We start from the raw sequence: 24,304 nt of genomic DNA, 5'->3' as shown, positions 1-24,304 counted from the left end.
TAACCTCTGGCACAGCCCCTTTCAGCCTAGATGGGGCCTCTAAAGAATCTATGTACTCATGCAGAATTTTCTGGGCCAAGGGAGGGTGTTCCTCCCTTATACTCTATCATTCAGAACAGCTCACCCATTGTTTGACTTTCAGGTTTACACACTGCAAGTCAATTTTCAGAAACACATTGTGTACAAAATGAAGGCTTGCTTGCATGGGGGTATATAATATGCAGGTAACATATACGAGTACGTCTATTACAGTGACCCATATTCAGAGGAAAACCCGTTAGATTCCCTGGGTCTTTTCCAGTTACACCATATTATTTCTATCTAATGACACATCACCATTCTTCCCTATGACTTAGCATAGGGCCTGGGAAGTATCAGGCTTGTCCTCCTCCGGCGGCAAAATCCTAAGACATAAAACTTGGTAGCTCTTCATGGCCACGTGGAAATAGCTGGCTGGCTAGGGAAAGACAGAGGCGGGGAGCTGACCCAGAAAGAGGAGCAAACGCGAGACGGCAAGAAAAGTGCTGGCAGCATTGAAGGCCCTGGATCTTGTTACGCCCAGTTTCTATGCTCTTCCTGCTGCTTGGTTGTGCGTGTCTTCCCTGGATTCCGTGAACCATCCTCATAGCTTTCAATGAACTCTGCCCTGTGTTAATCATATCACTTAATATTAAACAGCCATTGTACAGGAAGTCTAACAACTTACATTCTCATTACAGTATAGAGCAAGTATAGCTGGGATCAGCCGTCAAGAAGGGCATTGTTTCCACGTCCTGTGCACCAGGTTACCCACGCTGCCCTCCAAATTTCATTAATGGGTCTGTGAAGTTGGGACAGGCACTGGCTGGCTCCAACGGCCCAGGCGGCATGCCAGAGACAGAGGGAGGCCAACAGCACAAAGAACACCTAGCTCCAATTCCATGGCCAACGGCTCAGAAGGGTGGACAGAGCCATTCTTTGACCATGCACATGACTCTCATCCCTACTAGTACAAAAGGAAAATCTCAAAGGTGTCCAAGAAACAGATCTGGGTGAACAGCAATGAGCATTTCTCCCGACTTCAATCCCCTTACATGGAGCCAAGCTACAAACTAGATGCTGAGCTATTTTTGAACTGTTTATAAAAATAGAGGCTAGACTTTGCAAAATAGTCCATGTATTTAATAATATGTAGCAATAATGGGGTGCATTTCTCATGCGAAACAATTACAAGCTCGATTTCATGATAATCATTTTGGTCATTGGTTATAGCTTCATTTGAATGGCAATAATCTTCCAGGAAATATCAAGTATAATCACTTGATTTTTGATAAGCAGGGCCAGCCAAGGTTTTCTATTTTGTTTGTGTTTGCTAATTGTTGATAGTTGATCCTAGAAAACACAGACACAGTTATAACTGGCAGTTATAACTGGATGGTCCCAAAGAAACATCTGAAAGAATTCTGAGCTTGAGCAACTTTTGTTACTCCTACAGATATTCACGCAGGCTGCAGACCAACTTCCCTTCTCACCTGCTGCCAGTTGCCACTCCGTGTGTGCACTTCACAATTACTCTGCTGAGTTTTTTGTATACAATGTAATGGCTCATCTAGCTGGCTCTTCTGTAGCCTGGTAGAAAAGAACTACATGAGCCCTTCCGTATAAGCAGTCTGCTTTTTTCTCAGCCATAAACCTTTCTCCCATACCCAGGAACCTTTCTTGATGGGCCTTACGTGTTACTTAACACACATCTGATGACTTTATGTCCCTCTTGAGGAAAATTTGCTGCACTTTGAAAGAATTTAAGAATGCATCTCCTAAGTTTAGTGTTCAATTCTTGAAACCTAGAGGTCTAGAAGAGGTTTGCTAGCGGGGATATAAATGTAGTAATTCCAAGTAACAGCTTTTGGAATAAAACAGGTTTATATGTGATTCCTTGCTTTCCCACTGGATAACTGTAAAGACTTGGCATAGTTAATTCATCATTTTCTTCATCCATAAAATAGGGGCAATAATAATACCTATGTTATATTTGTTAGGATTAAATCATATATTTCAAAAACGTAAGCCATTTGAGGGACAGAAAAATCTCTGCTTTTATATTTGCCTCTTCGTATACTAAATTAAAAACATTTTTCACTGTACAATGGAGCAGAATCTATGCAATTTCTCATGAAAATGTAATGATTTTTAACTCTGCTCAATTAATAATATTACATTAATCAGTGATTCCCAGGCGTTGCCTTAACTATCTATAGTTAGAGAGTAGTCAAAATTCACCAGTCTTTTATCAATTTTCTGAACTCGTATATGTTTGTGAAAATAAATATCTCCATGAAGTCACTTGCATTTGCCCCTTTTTAGTTTGCCATTCTACAGAACATCAAAACTGTGATTGGTTTCATTAGTGTTGAGAGATTAATGCTGCCAATAACAGAATTATAGATGTGCATGTGAAAGAGAAGGGACGTATGTGTGTGTGTGTGTGTGTGTGTGTGTGTGTGTGTGTGTATGTTTTGGAAAAGAAAGCATGAGAGAGAGTAATGACTATTCAGTGTTAATGGAATGCTAAGAACTTTGAATTGGCAAAACAGGGGTAAAGTGCTAAACATCAACGAATAAATATAATTGGTTGTTACTATATTTTGATAGCCTTAAAATGCACATAAAGGATGGCATATGTGACGTAATTGCAACACTTGTACTTCAGATTTCTGAAAAGCAAGGTGAACAGTGACTGGAGCTAAGGGGCAATTTGAAGGATGTTGTGATAATCTAGGTAAGAAGTCAAGAGAACCTGGATTGGTGTGGTGGCTGGAAAGCCTGGGGAAGAGGTGGCTATGAGAGATAATATGAAAGACAAATCAATAGGATATAGGAAATATATAAATATAACTGATAGGTAAATGTGACTTTCAGGTGTCACACCTTGATTCTTGAGAAACTGGTGATATGGAAAAGTTGAGAGGGAAAGATGTGTTTATATTATTGTCTTTGTTGTCATTACCTTTATGTGTGGGGGTGGGCAGGACACAAAAGCAAGAGGCAAAGCATCGAGGACAGAGTCTGAGAAGTTTGTCCTTTCTATCGAAGGAGGGTTAGAAAAACTCAGCCGACCATACGACTCAGCAAGGAAGCTTGTCATATAATGGAGCCTTTGAGAAGAGAACAAAAGGAAATAATTAGTTGAGATAAATAAAAAACCTCAGCCTTGCACAAATAAATGTAAATTCTAAATTGTTACTGCACCTGTGGCATCAAAACCTCAAGTCAAAAAATTAAAATCAAGGCTGACCCATGCTTGAAATCCTTAGACTCAAGGGAAAGCGAATGTGAAATTGTTCCATAAAGACAATGGATTCTGAGAGAGAAATTCATAAAAAATGATAAGCTACACAAGGAAATAAAATGCTGTAGACAGCAGACGCAACAACAGGTGAACTGAAATCCAAGGATTCATGATTATAGGACAACCCGAAAAAATACCATATAATAAGTATGTTGAAAACAATTAAAGAGGCAGAATAGAAACAAGCTTGAAGGGACCATACATTATGAAAAAATAAATAGGCATATTTAGAAAATAGCCATAAGAAATGTTTTAAAAATATATGCACTGAAATATCAAAAAGGAAATGAATGAATTAAACAGCAGGTTAGATTCAGCTAAAGAAACAATTTGTGAAGTACAAGGTAAGACTCAGGACGTATCCATCCCCATAGATGAAATTAGTGATAACAAAAATAATACAGCAAAAATACAAACGTAGCTTTTCCTCTCAAATTTTCCATGTCACCAGTTTCTCAGTATGACATCTGAATGTCATTATTTTTTATTATTGGAGGTGGGGGCCAATTTATATAACAAAGTAAACATAAGAGATATAAAACATAGCAGTAAATCTGACTTTACCTAAAGCCAAGTCACTTGCTTGAATTGTGTCTACACTAAACATTAGTTATAAATTTAATTAAATATGATGCTATTTGCCTTCCCAAAATTTGGGACACTTGAGGAGAATTTTATCCATCCAGATTTTTAATGGCGGCACACAGGAAAGTTTGAATACTTTCTTTCCTCTCTATAAATTTCCCTATCGCATCAGACTGTGAAAGCATTCCACTGACTTTGTAACTGCATTCAAAATAGGATCACATTTACAAAAAAACTGCCATTAGAACTGCTAAAAGTCCAAAGAACTTTCTAAGGGCTAAAGTTGTAAGAATTCAGAAAATAATATCTCAAATAATTTTGGTGTTGTGGTTCGATTCCATGCTGTGCTATATATTTTGATTTTAAGGACAAACTTAGAGAGAGATACATACAGAAAGAAACAAAGAGATAATATGAATGAATCCATAGAGTTTTATTTCTTTATCTTGGGATCATGAGAAGCATAGAAATAAGCAGGGTTTATTTACAGATCAATCACAGTGTCTATAGATATAACACTTGAAGCTTCTTAGCTCCAGTGACTAGAACCAGCCCCTTCTCCTCTTTCCTTCTTACACTTCTTCTTTATGTATTAGTTTTAAAATCGAACTTCCAGAACTTCCACTCTGGTCTGCCCACCAGAGCCACAAAGCATAAACTGAATCATGCTTTTATATGTATGGTAGGGTATTAGATATTGAGAGTGTTATCATTCATGTCACCCCTAAATATTTTTTCCTCAAGTTAAATACCCCTAGTTAATAAGACCACATCTTTAATAAAAAAGCCTTTGTTTCTCAACAGGGGTAATGGGGGAATTCAGTCAGCCACAAAAGCATAATTGCCTAGGAAATACATTAAATGGAAGGTGGGTATGAACTAGGTCACAGTGCATCGTTATTTTTAAACCACTCCATTGTAAATTGGCATTAAATTAATATAGATCAGCATTAATGTATGCCAAATATTAGATGTATACCCAGACCCCCCCCAAAAAATGGAAAGGAAACCCAATTAGCTGAAATGGAAATTAATGACAATAAATTTTCAAAGTACTAAGAACACTCCTCTGAGAAAGACCCTAGGGTTTTGTTTGTTTCCTGGCTTGTTGAATACTGAATGATTCTTCAGGAAAATTAAAGAAGAAAGAAAGAGTAATGTTTGAGCTACAGGAAGGTTTGGTTTGCCTAGGACTTGGCAGCGCCTGGGTTTGTTTGAAGAATCCAAGGGTTGGGCTCCCAGGGCTCTAAGCGCCCTTGGGCCTGCGCAGCCTCCGGGGATCTAAGAACCCTTCCAAGGGAAGGAGAGCTGGTGAGCCACAGCGCCGGAGCCAAGTCTGAGTCCTAAATCTCAGGGCTGCTAGAACAAACAAGAAAACAAACCAACCCACAACAATTGTTCACTGACCTCTCTGGAGAAGAAGTTGCAGGCAGATGGCATCCCGCTATTCTTAGGCTTCCCTGTTACAGGGCACTCTGCTGGGGGAGGGTGCTACGTAGCTACTTTCCTCATGCGAAGCTACTTGTGGCACCAGCTGTTCAATCAAGAAGTAAGGTCTGACCCACACTATTTGCTTTAAATATGACTCTTAACGCTTGGAGAAAAAAAAATGAAGAGGGTAAAGAAAGGTTAAACTAGTAAGAAAAGGATCACAATGAATAAGAATTTAAAATGTGAGAACTGCAACTCAGGAAGATGACAGAGAAGCAGAATCTGCCTCCTCTTGATTGAAGTGAATATAAGGACACCCGGTTACAGAGATGTAGACACTAGTTCTTTCCATACTCTTGATGCGTGCTGTGGTTTCTCCTGGTCCCCACTCTATGCTCCAGGCCTATCAAGGGCTACAGCCAAGTTCTAGTTCAAGCTTTTGAATAAACTTTATTAGCTCCTGAAGGAGCTTGGGATGCTTCTCATAGACACCAATGTGCCCCACATCTGGGCAATCCAATTTGTTCTTAATGCTTTAATTTCTTTTTATGATCATGAAAAACAAACAAACAAACAAAAACAATGAGCTTCTTTTAAAAAATATCTAAGATATATAAATTCAAAATATTATTAAGAGTCCCTATGTCAAGACTATATCTTGCAAAAACATCGATTCCTTTAAATTTATGAACAAAGAGTGAATCAATGAATCAATGAGTAAATAAGCAAACACAATTACAGCACATGTCAGGAAATAGATAACTAACTTTATGAACTTTCAGAATGAATCAGGCAAACAGAATCATAGATTCCCATGCCTGCTACGGCTTAATGTATGGCTTTGGGAAAACCTTGTAATTTCTCCATACTTCAGTTTCTCACCCTATAAAAAGAGTATATTGCTTGAAATTTAATTCCCTCACAGCAGTAAGAGTTTTGATTCAACATTTATAAAATGCTCTTTAGCTTCCCTGATTAATAGGCAAAATACCATGGTAGTTGCAGGATAATACACGTTCTAAAAAGTCTAAAGGCAACTGGGTCAAATGTAATGTAAAATAACATTTTACTTGAGAAATAAATACCGGTTATATTTATTACTTCTCCATTCAACTTCCTAAGGAATAAAAATTACTTCTAACAGAAAAATCACAAATTAATATTCAAACCAGTTGAAGTGTTATCATCCGAGGCTTACCTACGTTTGGGGGAAGGAGAGATGTTTTGTTTTTCCAGTCTGCCCCACATGTTTATATGGTGAAGTCAGGAATGTCGGGCATGGTTTTGAAGGCCTCTAGCGTATTCATTGGTTTCTGGCATTCTAATGTACTCTACTCTTATAACCATAAAAGTACTCCTGAGTGCTTCTGGAAATATATAACAAATCCTTAATCAATTTAAGAGTGTTTTAACTGCATACATGAAATTTCTTGGGAGGAATATGTTAGCTATTCTACACACATACAGTACTTAAGTTAGCAAGAGAGTTCCTTCTCAAAGGCACAAAGCCGTATCCCCATAGTAATATAATTTTCAGTTTTATGTGCATAAGTCCTATTGAATCCCTTAGAATAACAGGAAATTCTGCAGGAAAAAAGGGCCCACAAAAATTGATAGCTGTATTTATCCAATGCTACAGGAATAAGTTAGCTATTTTTGAGTTGGATTACTCTTTTAAGGCACTAGATAACCATTAAAGGTTAACTAGAATCTTAATTAACCAGAAACTATAAGAACTGAATATGCTGGAGACAGAATGTTCTACCTATATGACTCTAACAATAAAGTCAACTGATTAGCATACTTCATTTAAACTTGATGTATCACGTTACTTTAGCCAAGACTTGAGTAGTGATTTTCTGGGCTTTCATGCATCAATTTTAATTTTCCCATGGAACAGACTAACATTTTGCAGATTTACAAATTATTACATTGATAAGACACAGTTGATATTTTGATATACAGTTATATTTATCAACACATTCAGAATGGAATAATCTCATTTCTAACAGCATAATGTCCATACCTTTCATCTATATGTTAAAAAGCTACATTAATGTATGTAAGGTGCTTAGTTAGAATTGTGCCTGGAACATAGTTGGCTTTTAATAGAATAACAATAAATAATTCTCATAAATTTTCATCAACAACATCAGAGTTACAGCCATGTCTCCCAATAATTCTTATAAATATTTTATGGCGCTAAGTGAAAACATGCAAATATGACATACACTGATTGTTTTCTTCCTATCTATTAGTTTAAGAACTATGAATATATATAACAATCATTCATATAACTGAGTAGTAACAATCCCTAAGTGAGATGTAACTATGGATAGCATAGAATTATTATATATGTGGTTAATAGAATTATTTGCACTTATTAGTGAACTATTTCAGTTAGTGTGTGAGTCTCAAGGAATTTAGTACTATAAACCTCCTTATTGACCAGACCACAAATAATTACAATGTTCAATTAAGCAGGAAATTTTTCCCTGGGCTTTTATGAGAAGGATGCAAGCTTCATCAGAGAGATAGATGCAAGGTGTTGTAAGCTTTTTGAAAAGTATTTTGGCACCTTCTATGCAATATGCACGTACCCTTTCACCTATTAATCCTACATCTAGAGTTTTATCTATAGGAGTTTTTGGCAGATATACAGAGAAATATATAAAAATCATGATTGCAACATTCCTCGTAATCATGAAAACCTGGAAGCAGCTTAATCATATACCAAGAAGGGAACAGTCAAATTACAAAACATAAGCATGCATTAAATAGAAGTACCCAAAACTATATATACTAATGTGGAAAAGTATTCAAAATACAGCACATCAAAAGCCAGTTTTAAGGCAACTGATGATCCATTTTGGATTAAAAACGTAAAATAAATTACATCCTCATGTAGTGTGCACATTTACACATGTATGGAAAAAAAATGTGTGAAAGGAAGCACACTAAAGAACAACAATGTACCCTGATTGTGGAAGAGACAAATAAAGGGGGGACATCCACTTTTTACTTTAATTATATCTGTATTTTTAAATTGTTAAATAAAGCATAATATACGCACAATAAGATACACAAATCCCAAGTAGACAGTTGATGAATTTTATTAAATAAACTGGAGCATGTCACCAGCAATCAGATTAAGATAAAGGGCATTATCAGCATTCCAGAAGCTTCTCTCTTTCCCTTTTCCAGTCTCTCCTCTCAGAGGTAATCTCTAGCTTCCTGTTTTAACATGTTACAGAACTTACGAATTACTTCTGTTTAAAAAAAAAATGATTAAAGAAAATATATGCTTCAGCAGCAATGAAGGTCCCTGTTTTGAATATTAAATATAGTAAGCAGTGTATTCAAAGAAGTCAATTGAAAACATATCCCAAGCATTGTCAGGGCCTTCAGTGCCTTCCCTGTATGAACTCAGTGATTCGTCATGACGACTACACGAGGCCAGTACTACATATTAGCATTATTATACCCCTAGTTTACACACTCTGGAACCATGGCTTTCAGCATTTCAGTAAATAACTTCCCCAAGATTACACGCTGATGTGACAAGTGGCTACAGGGCCTGGACACACACAAAGGTAGTCTGATTCCAGTATTTGCAAGTTCTTGTCAGACACAAAGAAAAATAAAGGCAGCAAGATGTAAAGTTGGTTGCTCTTAGGGGTGTCTCCAGCAGATGTGCTCTTTCTAGCTTCCTTTTGAATAAATCACCCAGTGTCTCTAATCTAGTGTCTATCTGCAAAATGGAGGGTTAGGGTCAATTCCTCTTCTAATAATAATTCTCTGATAAATAATGTGATCTACTAAAATACAGAGCAAATATGCTTTATAATGATGTAGGGCAGCCGTGTGCTGCATTCAGAAATGAATCATACAAGGAAGCAGAACGGTAATTTTTGAAGCTATTGGAAACAATAATCTTAATTTAATGTTATTTTTGGACATCAGAGGGGTTTCTTTTCCCCTAAATAAGCAAGTTGGTGGTTTTGAAGGGTCTTGCTCATCTTTTTGTGGAAAGTGCCTAAACACAAACCACTAGAAACTAAACCAAAATTTTTCCTTCCTCAATTGTGCCTAAAAAAAAGACCTAATTTCTCTCACCAAAATTCCACATATAGGGCCAGCCGAGTGGCTCGTTTGTTAAGAGTTGGCTTGGGAGCATGAGCTCTGAGCAGCAGGGCCACCAGTTCAGATCCCACATTGGCCAGTGACACAGCGCCCTCTACAGCTAAGATGGTGAACAGCAACTCCACCTGTAGCTGGGCTGCCGTGAGTCGCCAGCGACGGTGTAGGCTGCAGTGGGGCTGGCCGGCAGCTAGCATAAGCTTTCATGAGCTGCCGTGAGCCGCCGTGAGCGGCCGTCCAATGGCTGGCGAGTGACTGCCTCACCCAGGAAGAGCGCAATGATAATACCAACATGGGCCAGGGAAGCGACGTCCTCCACAACTAGACTGAAAAACAAAAGGACACCAACTTCTCTGTTCCCTTTCCCCGATTCCCCAATAAACACACACACACACACACACACACACACACACACACAAATCCACAAATACACACACACACAAATCCACAGATACTTTTAACATACACATCTGGAATTTTGGATCCCCATAGTTTGAAACACTGATATAAAGAAATACAGAACATGCTTCCTCCCGATGAAGTCCATATTTCTAAGGATTAAAAATTCTTCAACATAACATGAAATTTATCTTAGCAGAAAGCAACCGAAGGGACCAAAACTTGTTTCTGGAGAAAACTGGAAGTAGGGATACCATAAACCTAAACTAGAATCTGTCTTTTTAATTTCAGTTTATTCAAAATACAAGTTTATGCTAGGCATACCTTTTCTTCTGCTAGAAAATCAGTAATGCTTTGGTACAAATGAAGCTTTAAATCAGTTAGAATAGAAAATAACCAATAAACGTGCTTCCACGACCATAAGCAAAAGAGAATCAGTTTCCAAAATGTAAACAGATTCTTTCTTTGTAGTTATCTGGCTTTGGATGTATGTTCTCTGAAGACATGCATAGAATTGTGCAGTTAGTAAATTTCCATCAATACATGCAGGCAGTGGGGCTACAGAGCTGGGAAGATATGATCTCTACCCTCAGTGAGTTCAGGATCTCTCTAGAAGACAGACTCACATATAATTAGCCCCAGCACAATGTGCTGTTATATTAATAACCCAAATAAGGTACTATGGTATTACAGAGAAAAAAGAATTAATTCTGCCTGAGCCTTAGGGAAGGCTTCCCAGAGGAGGTGACATTTGAGCTAAGCCTTGAAAGATGAGTCGGTTTTTTGTCCGTGTTGGTAGCAAAAGAACAAGAGGCAAGTAGGTTAAGGGAGTTCGGGCAGTGGAGGACAAGTGTGGTGAGAATACCCCGGAAAGAGGAAAGGAAGTGCCTAATTGTATTTTGTGTCATAAAGCATTCATAAAAATAGGTACTTGTTTTGTTAGGATCCACTGCACAAAGAATCAACCTGAGAAAATAGATATGTGACATAAATTCTTTTGCGAGGAAGAGGGAGGTCTCTGATTTATGAGCCCAAAAAGTGTTCATTTGGAAAAACAGAACCTCTGGTTTGCTGGCTATTCTCCAATGGCTAGAGGGCTACCAGGCGTTCTGTGCAACATCAGGCGTAAAGTGTCTGGATGGACTTGTGGTTTGCTAGGCTTTGTTTGTACTTCCTGTCAATGCAAGCAGAGCTCTCCTCCATTGTCTGAAAACTCATGATTTAAGCCCCTGACTTACCACCCCCACCAGCTCCCCTGGAATGGCCCCCGGTCTGTCATTGGGTTGCACAGCACCCACTTCATCTCTCTGCTAACAAGTAGCTGCCCGGGGTCCTCCTCTGAGAAAAGAGAAAGGCATTTTGTTCACATAGAGTGTACTGCATTTTCAGCCACTTTGCCCCCTTAAGAGTACATTTCAAAAATTAAAGCATATGAGTAAATCAAAGGAGAGGTGAGAGAGAGACAGACAGGCAGACAGACAGAGATTTTTTTCAAGTGCCTCTGCCCTGCCTGCTTCAGCATCAATTAGTAAATGATGTGAAATCCCCAGGTCAGCCTGACTGCTTCCAGGTAACATGATTACCTGCCTAATACAATTAAAGTAAAACCACTAAATTAGACAACATATATGGGTGGAATTTCAAGTATCTTTGCAACAACTAATGAGATTTAAAAATAAATTCTCTACTGTTTAGACCTCATTCGAATACTAGTCTAGTCATTTATTTATAATATTCTTATTTCAAAATAAGTTTCATTTTCAACCCGAAACTCTTGTAGACACAGTTATCCTCTCTCATTTTATGTTAACATTACAGGTTCCCATTTTGTTCCTTTCAGTAATTTTTGAAACCTCTTTCATATATACTTAAACGAGGCAGAAGTCAGAGGCAGTACTCAAGCTACATTCACATTTACTTACAGTCAACTGCACATCAATCCCTAGATAAAATGTATATGTCAAGATTGAACGTAAAGAATTAGAACAGAAGTTTGGAATTGGTAATTCACCAAAGGAGCTTTCACATGCAATAGTTACATTTTTACTTTCTCCAAACTGTACCATTGCTATTAAACCCCAGATCCTGAAATTGTGGTACAAACTGAAAACTAAGACATAACTTCACTTGAGAATGGCTCATTACATACAAAGGATTTAATTCACTGAGAATTTTACTCTTAGGCAGTTGTGATTATGGGTAACTTTACTCTTTCCGACACTATAAACTAAATAAAGTAAAAGTTTCTTACTGCGGAAGATTTATCTGAAGGAACAAGTAATCGTTATTTCTAAATATGAATCAAAAGTATCTACTAACAAGTAACAGTGAAGATAACAGAAAGACTAGACATATAATTAATTCAAATAAATACCTACTTCACACTTTCCCAGGTATTCTGTTCCCCCCAATCATATATTACTTTCCCAAAAGGAAAATATGCTAAAGATAGTCATTTGTGTAAAGCTTATCTGTAAATCCCCTCTGTGTAAAGTTTACCTATCGACACAGACCAATCAGAGTTGTTCGACATGGTGTTTAAATTTGAGAGGAAGAAAAGATAATCCACACTTCACTGAAAATTGAGCGACCTTCTCACACAGATCCTTGGGAATCTCTTGACACTATCAAGAGATCTTCAGATCTACTTTGGTTGTGGGTTCTCAACTGGGGGCAATCTTATTTCCAGGGGACATCTGGCAATGTCTGGGGACACTGTCATTACTCGGGGGAGGGTGCTACTGGCATCTAGTGGGCAGAGACTAGGGATGCTACTAAACCTCCTACAATGCACAGGAAGGCACACACACCCCCAGCAAAGAATTATCCAGCTCAAAATGCCAATAATCAGGGTCTGAGAAGCCCTGGTCTAAATATATTGATGATTCAGGCATCACATCAAAATACAGATGCACCTGGCCGTAGTAATTCCAGTTAAGCAGTAAAAACAGGACTTGACAATTAACGTTGTAACTTCCCTTCCTCCCTCAGCCCTGCTCTACCACAAAGCCATTACATCTGAATCCAAGAATGAGTGATGAATTCGATTATAGAAACAGAGGTGCTAATAACCGCCCATTGTCTCTGCAACATAAGAACCACAACAACAGTTAAAGCTATCTTTTAAAAAGTTTACACTGAGTTCATCAATTCCACTGTCAACTGAAAATTATACAAATTCTTATAATTGGTGCCTTCAGGCCGGAAGAAAAATCAACTGAGGAAACAAATATTGGCTATAAAATAAGACTACCATTATAGAATGTGCTTATAATTATTCAGGGTAATTAAGGAACCACATAGATCAGAGCCTTACATAATCTAGATTATTGCATGCGGAAGTATTTGTTAAAAGAAATACTGTGCAATGTAAATGTCCACAGCTAAGTTTTGCGCACCTTTAATGTGTTCTCTTAGGGCTCCAAATAGAGCCTCAGATTTGCCAAGATCATCCCAGAACACTAAATTTGTGCCTAGAATACTAAATTTGTATACGTGGAACACTGGGGACTCAACTAATTGTGATCCCCAGTTTATATCTCCAAAAGGACTTTCAGCTCTAAAAATCTCTGAATGTTTTGGGTAATCTAATGGAGGGCACGCAATCATAAAAACACTAAAACTCCTATCAGACACTATTCTAAATGCTTACATATATTTACGTGTTGAATTCTCACAAGACCCCATGAAGTAGCTTCTGTTACACATGAGATAACTGAAGCACCAGTTTAAGTAACACGCTCATCATTGCAGTCATTAGGGTCAGAGCTGGTGTTCAAACCCAAGCAGCCTGGCTCCATATTTTTTGTACTTAATCACTGTGCTTTAGAATAAATCAGGCCCTTCAAATTTCAAGTGCTACCCAAATTTCAAGAAATACCCATATCTCCAGAAATTGTCAGGACCCCGGGCTTATCCACTAGATCACTGACTTCCCAATGGTCATGTGGGAAATAAATCCATTTCTACATCGATACATACTCGTAAGCTCTGCCTAGATTCAGAACTGCAACTCTACTGGGTTAATACCCAAAATCCCCGAGTTTGTTCCTAAGGCCATCCTACCTTGTAATGGTCATAAGTATTACCACTGTTCCCAATCTCATGGCAGAGGTAGTCCAGGGCTACCACCACTGCACTGCTCTCATCTCCATTTCCTTTATGCATTGTCAATCCAATCCCAACAGGAATCCCCAATTTGGGGTGTGGTGAAGGAGGAAATTTTATTCAGTGCAAACATCCTAATAGCGTTACAATTCATTTATGAAACAGCATGGCTGTGGGACAACATGGCTAGCAGGCAGCCCAGGGGCCAGGTCCCTCTCTGGCTAGAGAGCTTGGCTCTACTCCAATCCAGTCTGCTCCACTCTGGTGCAGCAAGACGTCTTTGGTGTCTCAGTTCCAGCCAGGGAAACACAGGCTTCGTCTTTTGAAAGTAGGCTCTACGAGCCACAGGGGAGCTGACTTATATAGAGAGAAGTCCTCACCCCTGGTCCCTGACTGGTCCATCTTCATGTAACTGAGGACTCCAAATTCTTACAGTTTGATTGGTCCAAAAAGCATTGCCCTGATTGGTCAGAATGGAACCATTCTGATTGGTCAGTAAAGATGCTAATGAGGATATAGCTGCAGGACTTCAACTGGATGGGGAAAATCTCAGTCCTGTTGGGTGAAATATAATTCCAGGAACTCCTTTTTAAGGGTTAGCTCAGATGGCAGAAACAGTTCAGGCAGGAAGTTAAGTGCCGGAGACAGGCAACAAAGTGTAGGCTTCTCCCTTAAGCATGGCTTGTGTGAGAGGCCACAGTTTAGAAGTGGCTGCTAGGCTGTGCGTCTAAATTTCAGCCCACAGGAGCCCTTCTTGGCAAGTATCTTCTTTCTCGAGGTCAACAGCATTCACACTCAACAGGAATTTACTGACCCCTACTTATTGTAGATATAGAGATGACAAATATTGCTAATTGTTTCAGTAAATTCTCAGTCTAGAGCAGAATTTAAATTCATGTAACCTGTTGCATTTCAACGTGACAAATGCTATGCTACAGGTAGAAACTGCATGCTTTGGCAGTAAAGAGAAAGGAAACATCCAATTCAACCTCTGGAGGTCAGAGGAACTTACCGGAGGAGGTAACACTTTGCATCTTGAATCTTGAAAAAGAAATAGGAAAGTTTCAGGGGCAGAAGGAAGATATCTTCCAGATAGAAAAAAATCACATGCACCAATAAATTAAGTGGAAATGACCAGGATGTGTTCGAGAACAGTGTTTCCTATGGCTGGAGAAGAGATTACTTGTGAGTGGGTGATGAGATATGGGAATGGCCACCTGAACAAGGTTCTAATGGAGATGCCTTGTACCCCCTGCTAAGAATTTTGGAATTTGTCCTATACACAACAGGAATTTTTTTAAAGAATTTTAAATCAAGAAGGAACCTGATTTTAAAAAAAAATGTGAACAAATGTGGTTGAACATCCTAGGGATGGGGAGGAGGACCTTGGAGACAGACCCAGCATGTCCAGAAGGGTCCCGCAGGAGAGGCAGTCAAAATAACATAACTATACTTCTTATGACAAAGACAATATGATAACTGTGTATAGGACAAATGTCCACCTGAAGCTGACATGATAATCTGAGGATTAAACCCGTGACCAGACTTACCATTGCTAATTCACTTCCTATGCTAATCATTCCTTGTGAATGCCTTATGCCAAAAATAACTAAAACTTAACATAATAAGACTAAAAGCCCCAACATCTTTGAAATTATAACAGAGTAGGAAAAAAAAACAAAACCTATTCATCCCACTCTATTTTTTGCATGTCTTCTGCAACACTGATACAATGAAAAGTCATTTAAAAAGCATTTACACGTACACAGACCTTTGCTGGGTATTTTCCTGAATGAAGCCTTTGGAAACTAAAGTCAACAATTAAGGAGACAAAACACACCTAAATTAAAAATCTTATTGGGTCAACTAAGAAAAATAAAACAGTAGCTTCATCTAAACACTTAAAAGATCATCTGAAACATTTTGGTAGTATTGCTGTACGTGACAGGCTGATTGGGGTGCGCATTCTTAAGTGACCTAGTAGAAGCATGAGAAGCGACCTGCTTGAGATTACTGAAAACCTGCAAAAATAAAATTTGAACATGACTCACCCACCCTGTGATTAAATTTAGCTAGAATTACAGAAGTCATAATCATACATGAAATTATGTAATTTTAAATTATAATTATGTAATTTTAAAATATAAAATTTTAAATGAAAAAAAATTAGCTAATTCAGTGACCTGTTGATTTCCCAAGTCACCATCACTTTCAACATGCTGGACACATTAAGGTAGAAATATTCAATCTCTTAGAATATTCAGGTCTTTGCAAATCCTTTAACATTAGGGAGTTCAGAGTTAGAGGTGAAATGTAATGAATAGATCAGTCTGCTGGGAATATGCAGAGGTCTGTGAATTGTGTATATGGCCTTTTCAGTATGTGGTGCACGTACTTGTTTAAGGATAGAATTTCAAATTTAATGCTATCAGTTTTGTGAGTAGAATTAAACTTAACGGCATATGAATGTAATTTTTATGATTTAATTTTAGTATTTCACAAGAAATGTCCCTTTCATTTTAAAAATATTGGAGGAAAGAATAACAGAAACAGTAGCAATAATTTAAACGAAAACCTAAGGCCACTTAAATTTATGCCACTGCTGATGCTTCTTCATAAAGGCTTTAAAGGGAAAAAGATGCTCTAATAAAACAAACCTTTGCATGTACAAATTCTGTTTCCCTTCTTCAGATCTGTAACTCTCTGTGGGAAACATTTTGACTATTTTTATTTTTCCAGTATTAAACTGAAACAACGGTGCAGACTGGTTAATAAGAATACTCAATTTATACTAGGGTGGACAGACATACCTTTTGCCTACATATTACACTGGAGAGATTTTTTGGTATTTCAAAGTTATTTTTGTTCTTTTTTTTTCCAAGTGGATGACACACTAACATACTAGAGCAGATATTCCGAATTGTCCTCTTTCATCAGATTTATTCATTTTTTTCAGTGATTTTTCACACACTTGAAGACCCTTACAGAGGCTTTGGGAGGTGGCAATGGTTAGGGGGCAGTGTTGGTGAGTGATTCACTGGCCACTCACATCCTGCTTCAATCAGAAAAGTGGATATTTCTCTAGTGGGCATAGTGTCAATTTTCACTTGAATAAAGAAATCTGTGGCTAAACACATAAATAAGATAAAAATGAAAACCACTGCTTCAGTGAAAAAAGACATTAAAGTTATAAAACAGATTATTAACAGCAAAACAAAAGTGTTCACCTGGAGAAAACCTTAAAAACGCAAAGTCTGATATCCTTATATGTTGAAAATATTTCCAAATTATGGATGACTCCATTATAATTTAAACTTGCCTCTAGAAATTCATGATGCAGCCCTTATTAGTTGGTTTAACATAAATGTGTAGATTCGAGATTCATAACCAGCATTTGGGCTTAAAACAAACAAACAAAGCAAAAACAAATCAAAGCCCTGTAAAATTTATAACTTCTACCAATGGATAAGATTTGAAAAGTAAAGAAAAATTCTACACGTCAGTTAAATATTCAGAAGATCTAGCCATAAGTTCTTGACATTTGTGAAGCATTCCAGAGTAACGGTTTCTCCAAATTAGTCGTTTGTCACCAACCTTTGTTATTTTGGCTATTTCAGCCAAGCACTTGTTCTCTGTTATTTAATATGTTTCTTTAAATAGGTACTTTTTAAAATTATTTTTACTTCAATACCTTTTTGGCCTTGTCTTAAACAACATTATCCATGAAAGGATAGGTTTAAAGTGAAAGTTAACGTATTTTTAAATATCCTTAGAAATGTATAACTAATAATATAAAAATAAAAAGTTTGGGTACCACCTAAAACGAACTCATCTTTGACTGATGGGAGCAACTGCCTAGCACTTCACTTAAGGATAAGGGATCTGGTGTCAGACTGCAGAGCTGGGATCCTGGCTCACTCCACTGCATGACTGGGTCTCAGTCTCCTCATCTGTAAAACGGGAATAATAAAAGTGCCAAATTTATGGTACAGTTGAAAAGATAAAAATTAGCTAACCCACATCTATACTTGTCTTCCATTAAGTAAATCTTCAGTAAATGTCAGCTATGATGTTATGATGACGATAATGATTGATGACAACGGTGATTACTTAAACAGACAGAAAAACCACAACTGTACAAAAACTAAGTCAATTTTTATTTTAAAATATACTTTAAGATATAAATATATGTAAGAAAATACACTTCAGATATTAAATTTCACAATGCCTGTTCTATATTGGTTTAATGAAGCTTCACTTTGAAAGTATTCAAATGTGATCATAGCAATCGGACTTAATCTAAAAATTTCAATCTAAAAAAAATCCTCCTGTGAAAAAATAATTAAAAATCCTAACATGATAATATAGGTCCTTTCTCTCATGACTCAGAAGTGCATTAAAATAAATTTACTTATGGTACAAAAATAAAAGGTTAAATATGACTATGTTGTATTAAAATGTTTCATATGGAGAAAAAATTAGAATTTCTGGCATTTTAAATATGGTATTATTCTTCATCAGCCATGCACTGAAATCTCAGAGTAAGGAAAGGGCCAGACCAATACTGAAAGGTTTCAAATATCAAACTATACTATTATGTCAGTGCCCTAAGATCAATTAGCACCTTTCAATGACAGAAAAGGTTACAGTCAGACTCTGAGGTGCACTCTCTGAAACTGTTTTAAACTACCATATAAATGTGGTTTTGATAACTCAAAATGGTTTCTATTTTTAAATTAATCTGTTTCATCTCTTTTTCTGAAAGAGGGAAAAGTGGTTGGGAAAGTAAGGATAGTGGTATTCGTTTTCAGTACCTCCCTACTAGTAAAAACATCGATGGGGGCATGATAAGAGCCACAAACTTTCAAGAGCAAAACGGTGTATCATGAAGGCACGTATTAATGTGAAGTGCCACAAGTAATATTAGGTGGCAGCAAGGTTTACAAAGGCTTCAAACTTAAAAGCACTCGAAGTTGCTTGTACTGCTTTTGAATATGTGAGCCCTGTTTATTTTCTTCCACTCAAGTTCAAGCTAAAGGATGACAAAGTTCAGTGCCACGTACAATTAATTTAATGAATATTCAGTGCCCCCACCCCACGTTAATACACATCTGACTGCAAAACTCAGCAGTACACATACTGCAATTAAATCCACATTGCATCTCTAGAATAAATGCCTGAAAGAGCATGTCATTTCTTAGTTCACCGGGAAAAATTCATGAGAGAGGCAGGTACACTGCAACCTCATCCCATTCCTCCTTGGTGTTGATTTCATTCACCTAGTAACCATTGTAATAAAATCCCCCAACTGTATTTCTGAATACAGTTAGTTTAAGATACTCTACAGGGAGACACACTATAAGCGTTTAGAATATGTAAGAATAATACGCATTTGTAAAAGAAACTGTCATGATTATGTTCTCACTGAAAAAATAACAAGGTGTTTGATAGAGACTTTTTCAGCTCTTCAATGAGAGGATTCAAAACGTCTTCTACTTTTGATAGCACACTTTTCTGTTTGTTTCTTAAATGAGTGATCTGAAATATTTACAACCAGACAGTACCTAATTTTAGGTTTTAAGTGCTTTAACAGCTCCATGAAATATGATCAGCAGCTGCAATACAGAACTATGGTGAATTAAACTCCTTATAAAGGGGGGCCTGTTTTTACTGAATGTTCAGTGTTCCTGAATTTACCTACTAGAAAAAACAAAAGATAATGGAAAAACATAATAAATTCTTGCACCCTTAAATTACTTAACACTTCACTAAGTCTTGAAAAGGATTATCTCCTCTCTTCTTGAATTCTGCATAAAAAGTTCCATTAGGTGAAATAAGTTTAATTTTATTATTTGAGAGTTAGAATGTGAACTTTCCAACATCCTAACTTTTCATAACAATAGTTATGGTTTTTCTACCATTCTACTTCTCTAAATTTCTGGATCATTCAACTGCAGTGTATAATTTTTTAAAAAATGAAGTACCAAGCCATACAAATATATTTTTAGACACAGCATCAGTCAGTCATTTAGAGCTTGCAACAGAGATTGAAAACATGAAACTGGACACTCTATTTCCCGTGGCTATGTAAAATTTATTTACACCCCAAATCACAATACAAGTGAAAAGGAAACTCAGAAATAGAGAGCTTATTTTTCTTTTCTTTTTTAACTCAAAGGTTTTTTTAAAAGAAAAATATATAGCAAAATGACAAACTACTCATCTGCCAATCTTCCCTCAAAAAAGAAACTTTCCCTCAAAAAAAAGCTAGTTTTTTTCAACTAGCTTCTACAAATCCTCAATAACGCAGTATCTGTATTTCTTAATAAAAATAATGATTGTTCTTGAACAATTTCTTTTTACACAAATCAGGATATTTTTAAGTTTTGAACTTGAACATATTATTTAAAATAAATATTAGCTTTGAATACATGCATAAAACTTTCATTTTGTAAAAGAGAAATTAAGTTTCTAATATTTAATAAAATACTAGTAAATAAAAATAACGAAGTAAATTTTTTATTTCAGTTTTATTTGTGAAACAACCTCTAATTATGATGGCCTTAAAATGTTGAAGCATACTATTTACAGGAAATTGACAAAGGAAAACAGGCTTTTGAAACCACATTGATTTTAGACCTTCACTTATTATGAAAGACAAAGATATACCCCTAATAATCAGAAAAAAAGAAAAGAAACAGTTTCCAGATAATCTAATTATGTTACTTTCAAAGCTGTAACTGTCAAAGGTTTAAACTTTCTTGTACAGTCATTTCTAAAAATTGGTTTTACTCTGAATGACTTACAACTTTTAATCAGGTGGAACAAGCTATTTTTATGGTTTGTAATAACAATAAAAACGGATGTACTTATATCTGCTTTTGGTATTGTTGCCATAAAAAAATAAACTCTGGTAGGCTAGCCCCACACAAAACAGTTTTGTCTCTTATTACTACTGCTACTTATTTCTTGGGATAATGTTATTTTACAAAATACACAAATGCCTTTGAATGCAGTCTCCTAAAAAGCACCATACCACGTATCAAATATTTTGTTTTAGGGTCCTCTCCCCATCCCCTTTCGTAGTTTTTGGTTCTTGGGCTATAACCTGGACAGAAATATTTTAAAGGAAAAAAGTGTGTGTGTGGTGGGTGCAATGTTTCTGTTTAAGTTCTACCCGGGAAAGGTTATCAAGTACAATTGTTGTCCCGAGGCGGTTTTTAAAAATAAAAACATAAAGAACCTAACCGAAAGAAGAAGAAGAAGAAAAAAAACAGCCATCGTCAGTGTTGAATACTGTCAGTCACGTCTGTGTAAATGAAACTTCAGAAGCTGTTAAGGGGAGTCCGCGGTTGTTAAACGCGCCTAAGACTCCCACCTAAGCCCCAAAGGAGCCCCCGCACGAAACTGACAAACGCCCGAGGGTGCAAAAAGTGGCCGCTGATGAGAAGAGCAACAAAATGCCATATTGGAGAAAGATATGCTTCGCTCCATCAGTTACGTTGATCCCAGGGTGCCAAGCCAAAAGGGGTAAGGGAGAAAGAAAACTGTTAAGTATGAGCTCTTAATGTGAAACCTAACCTGTTGGTTCTCTTAGGTATCAGATTTTGGAAGTGTCTGTAATGACAGCCAGGAAAGCAAATTAATGGCCAACGGCCCACTGGGTTTGAACACGAGACTCCTGTTACCTCCTCACAGATCAAGTACACAACACACACGCACACGGAGGTGCTCCACGTGGAACGGCTCTGAAACCAAAACACACGCCCCTTCGCTCTTCTGCACCTTGGCAGCAAGGGCCGAGGGACCTGCACCTTCGTCAACGGCCCTCAAGTTAGGATTCATGAATGATTCTGCCCGCTGGGTAGTGAAGGGCAGAGGCGCAGGGGCGAGGGCAGAGATTCTCGAGCGTCTCCAAACAACACCCTCCCCCACACACCTTCACCCAAAGCACAAACCCCGTAGCCTGCAACGGGAAGGGACAGAGAGGTGGTGGGGTGGGGGGCACCGCCGCCCCAACTAGGGAAGAGATTGACAAAAATTAAACTGCTCTCTCCAGTTTTGCCACCGCTCTGCCGAGGGACTCCGTCGGCAAATTCCCTAATAGCTCCAAGCTGTTCCGAACAACGAATACCAAGAAAGAAATATCTTTAAAGTGCTCCTAAACGAAAGTTCTGGCTGCCGTGTGGTGTAAAATGAAACAAGCACACACAGCGTCTATCTACTTCCAAAACCCGCTGAAAGACGCTAAAGCAGCGAGCCGTTTCCAGTCCCACAACCACCCCCGACCCAGAGGGCTTTGAAACGAGAGAAAACCTGCCTCCCCGGCCAGATCCCTTCGTTTGGAGATGTTATAATCCCTCCATGGCATCCGCGTCCCGAGCCAATGAACGCGACTCCTCTGACAAGGCGCCTCTAATTTCACGGACCCTGGCAAAGTGCAGGAGACATTCGGACCACGCCACATAAAAACTATTAAAGTGGGATGGCCGCAGTTTAAAAGCCCGGTTCGTGCCTGGAGATTAGAGCACAAGCACTGAACGTACGTACGCACCCAGCATCTTGAAAACCCAGGCCCCTGGGGCCCTCCACCGGACCCAGGTCAGCATCCTTGCGCCTGGCTTATCTAGGGGATCACCACAAAGTAATAAATGCCACAGGAAGGATGGAGGGGAGACCCTGGGGTGCGCACCTCTGAGAGACAGGAGCGGAGTGCAGGTACGCAGCGGCGCACCCCGTTTTGCGCCGGCTCCAGGGCGGCCCCGCAAGAGACACTCAGGCTCGGCGGGGACCCTGGGGGCGCGGGGGCGTCCTGCAGCGCAGAGCGCACCGCTGCAGTCTCAGCGGCCCGCACCCTCCAGCGGGCGGCACTCTGCCTGCGAGCTCCCGAGGGGACCCCGACGCCCACACGCTGTCTGGCCGCGCACCCTGGGTCCCCAGCACTCGGAGCCGCGCGCACTTTCCCGGGGAGAGTTTACCGGCCCCTTAAAACAACCCAGCAGGCCGGCCCCAGGACGGGGTCGGAAGAAGGGGCACTCACCTCCTGCCGCCCCGACTGCCTCGCGATCCTGAAGTTCAAGTGTCTGTCCCAACAGCGGGTCCCCGCGTCCGTATTTAGGTATTTATTCTCGTCCCTGCCAGTGTTGAAGTTTCCCCTTCACGCTGTGCCTCTGGTGAAAACAGGACATCCCCTTCGGTTACCCCCCAACAAATAGCGTACACAAGTGGGGGAGAAACGGGGCGGGGGTACAAGCTGGCTCCGAGGGGGAGGAGGAAAGGAGAGGAGCCAAAACTCTGGACTGACGACAGGAAAAAAAAAAAAAAAGTAGAAGAAAAGAAAAAGAGAGCGCGCGCCCAGCCACCGCAGTCGTCACTCCCAGCTTGTCCCAAAGCTCTGTCCCCCTCTGAAAGGGAAGAGACAACTTCACGTGGACGGGCTCGAAGTTTTGCGCGGAAGCGGGGAACGGTGGCGTGTGCGCCGCGCCGCGGGCAGCCTCGCACTTGCGCGCGGGGTTGGGGGAGGGGGACGCCGCCGCCCGCGCCCGCGGCCACTGGAGGCCGCCGGGGGCCCGAAGGCAGGCAGCAAGGGGCAGCAGAGCGCGGGGAAATGACTCCTTTTTATTCGACCTCGGATGACTGCCTGTTGTCATCGTTTGCGGTCCTGCGTGGGGACCGCTCGGGACCCTTGGCGTCCCGGGTGGCGCCGTGCTAATCTCCGAGCTCTCAACGCCGTCCCCACCCCGCCCCCACCGGCCTGGCGCCCGGCTGCTATGACCTCTCTGTGAAGGGGAGGGACCCGCGGGCAGCATTCCCCTCCGGGGACCAGGGAACCGCTGTCTGCCCCCCACCTGCTTCTATGGGGCAGCCCCGAGTCCTCTCAAACTCGGCCGCTACCGGTTCCGGGTGTAGGCCACTGCCGGCGTCCTGATGGATTTCTTTCCACTTACCCCAAGGGAGGAGACAGAAGGGACTTCGCCTACTTGCAACAACGTAAAATAAACACCAACCCACTCCACACTGCAGAGCTTTCTCTGAAGGGAGGAAATACCCTTTTCCGTGAAGATGTATGCTAGGAACAAGTAAGCAATCTGGGGATAGGCTGTGCTGGGAAGGGCCTGGGCCCCTTCCAGCGCTGGGCGCAGGTATAGGCATCCCTCCCAGACGCTCAAAGGTCAGACAGCAACGACTGACTTCCAAGGCAGCGTCAGAGCTTCCCCAGGCACATTGCTGAAGTGACATTTCATGCCTAAGCCTTCTGCGCATGCATCATGTACCCACATAGGATTGCACACGTGTGGATCCCAACCAGAGGCT

At 39.5% G+C, this 24,304-nt stretch overlaps 1 protein-coding gene across 1 annotated transcript in view; it reads right to left on the bottom strand.

Annotated features, from left to right (window-relative positions):
• EYA4 (EYA transcriptional coactivator and phosphatase 4) overlaps nt 1–23,912 on the bottom strand; it is a 264,833-nt gene extending 240,921 nt beyond the window's left edge. Inside the window, exons 1-2 of the mRNA XM_019625105.1 lie at nt 23,839–23,912; nt 23,031–23,160 (exon numbers count right to left, since the gene is read on the bottom strand). The gene's annotated coding sequence lies outside the window, so the exon portion shown is untranslated. The remainder of the gene's footprint in view (nt 1–23,030; nt 23,161–23,838) is intronic.
• Nucleotides 23,913–24,304: the final 392 nt, after the last annotated feature.

Source organism: Hipposideros armiger, unplaced genomic scaffold, assembly GCF_001890085.2.
Source record: "Hipposideros armiger isolate ML-2016 unplaced genomic scaffold, ASM189008v1 scaffold_614, whole genome shotgun sequence".
NCBI lineage: Eukaryota > Metazoa > Chordata > Mammalia > Chiroptera > Hipposideridae > Hipposideros > Hipposideros armiger.
Note: the sequence above shows the minus strand (reverse complement) of the source record. Positions and strands in the feature narration are given on the sequence as shown.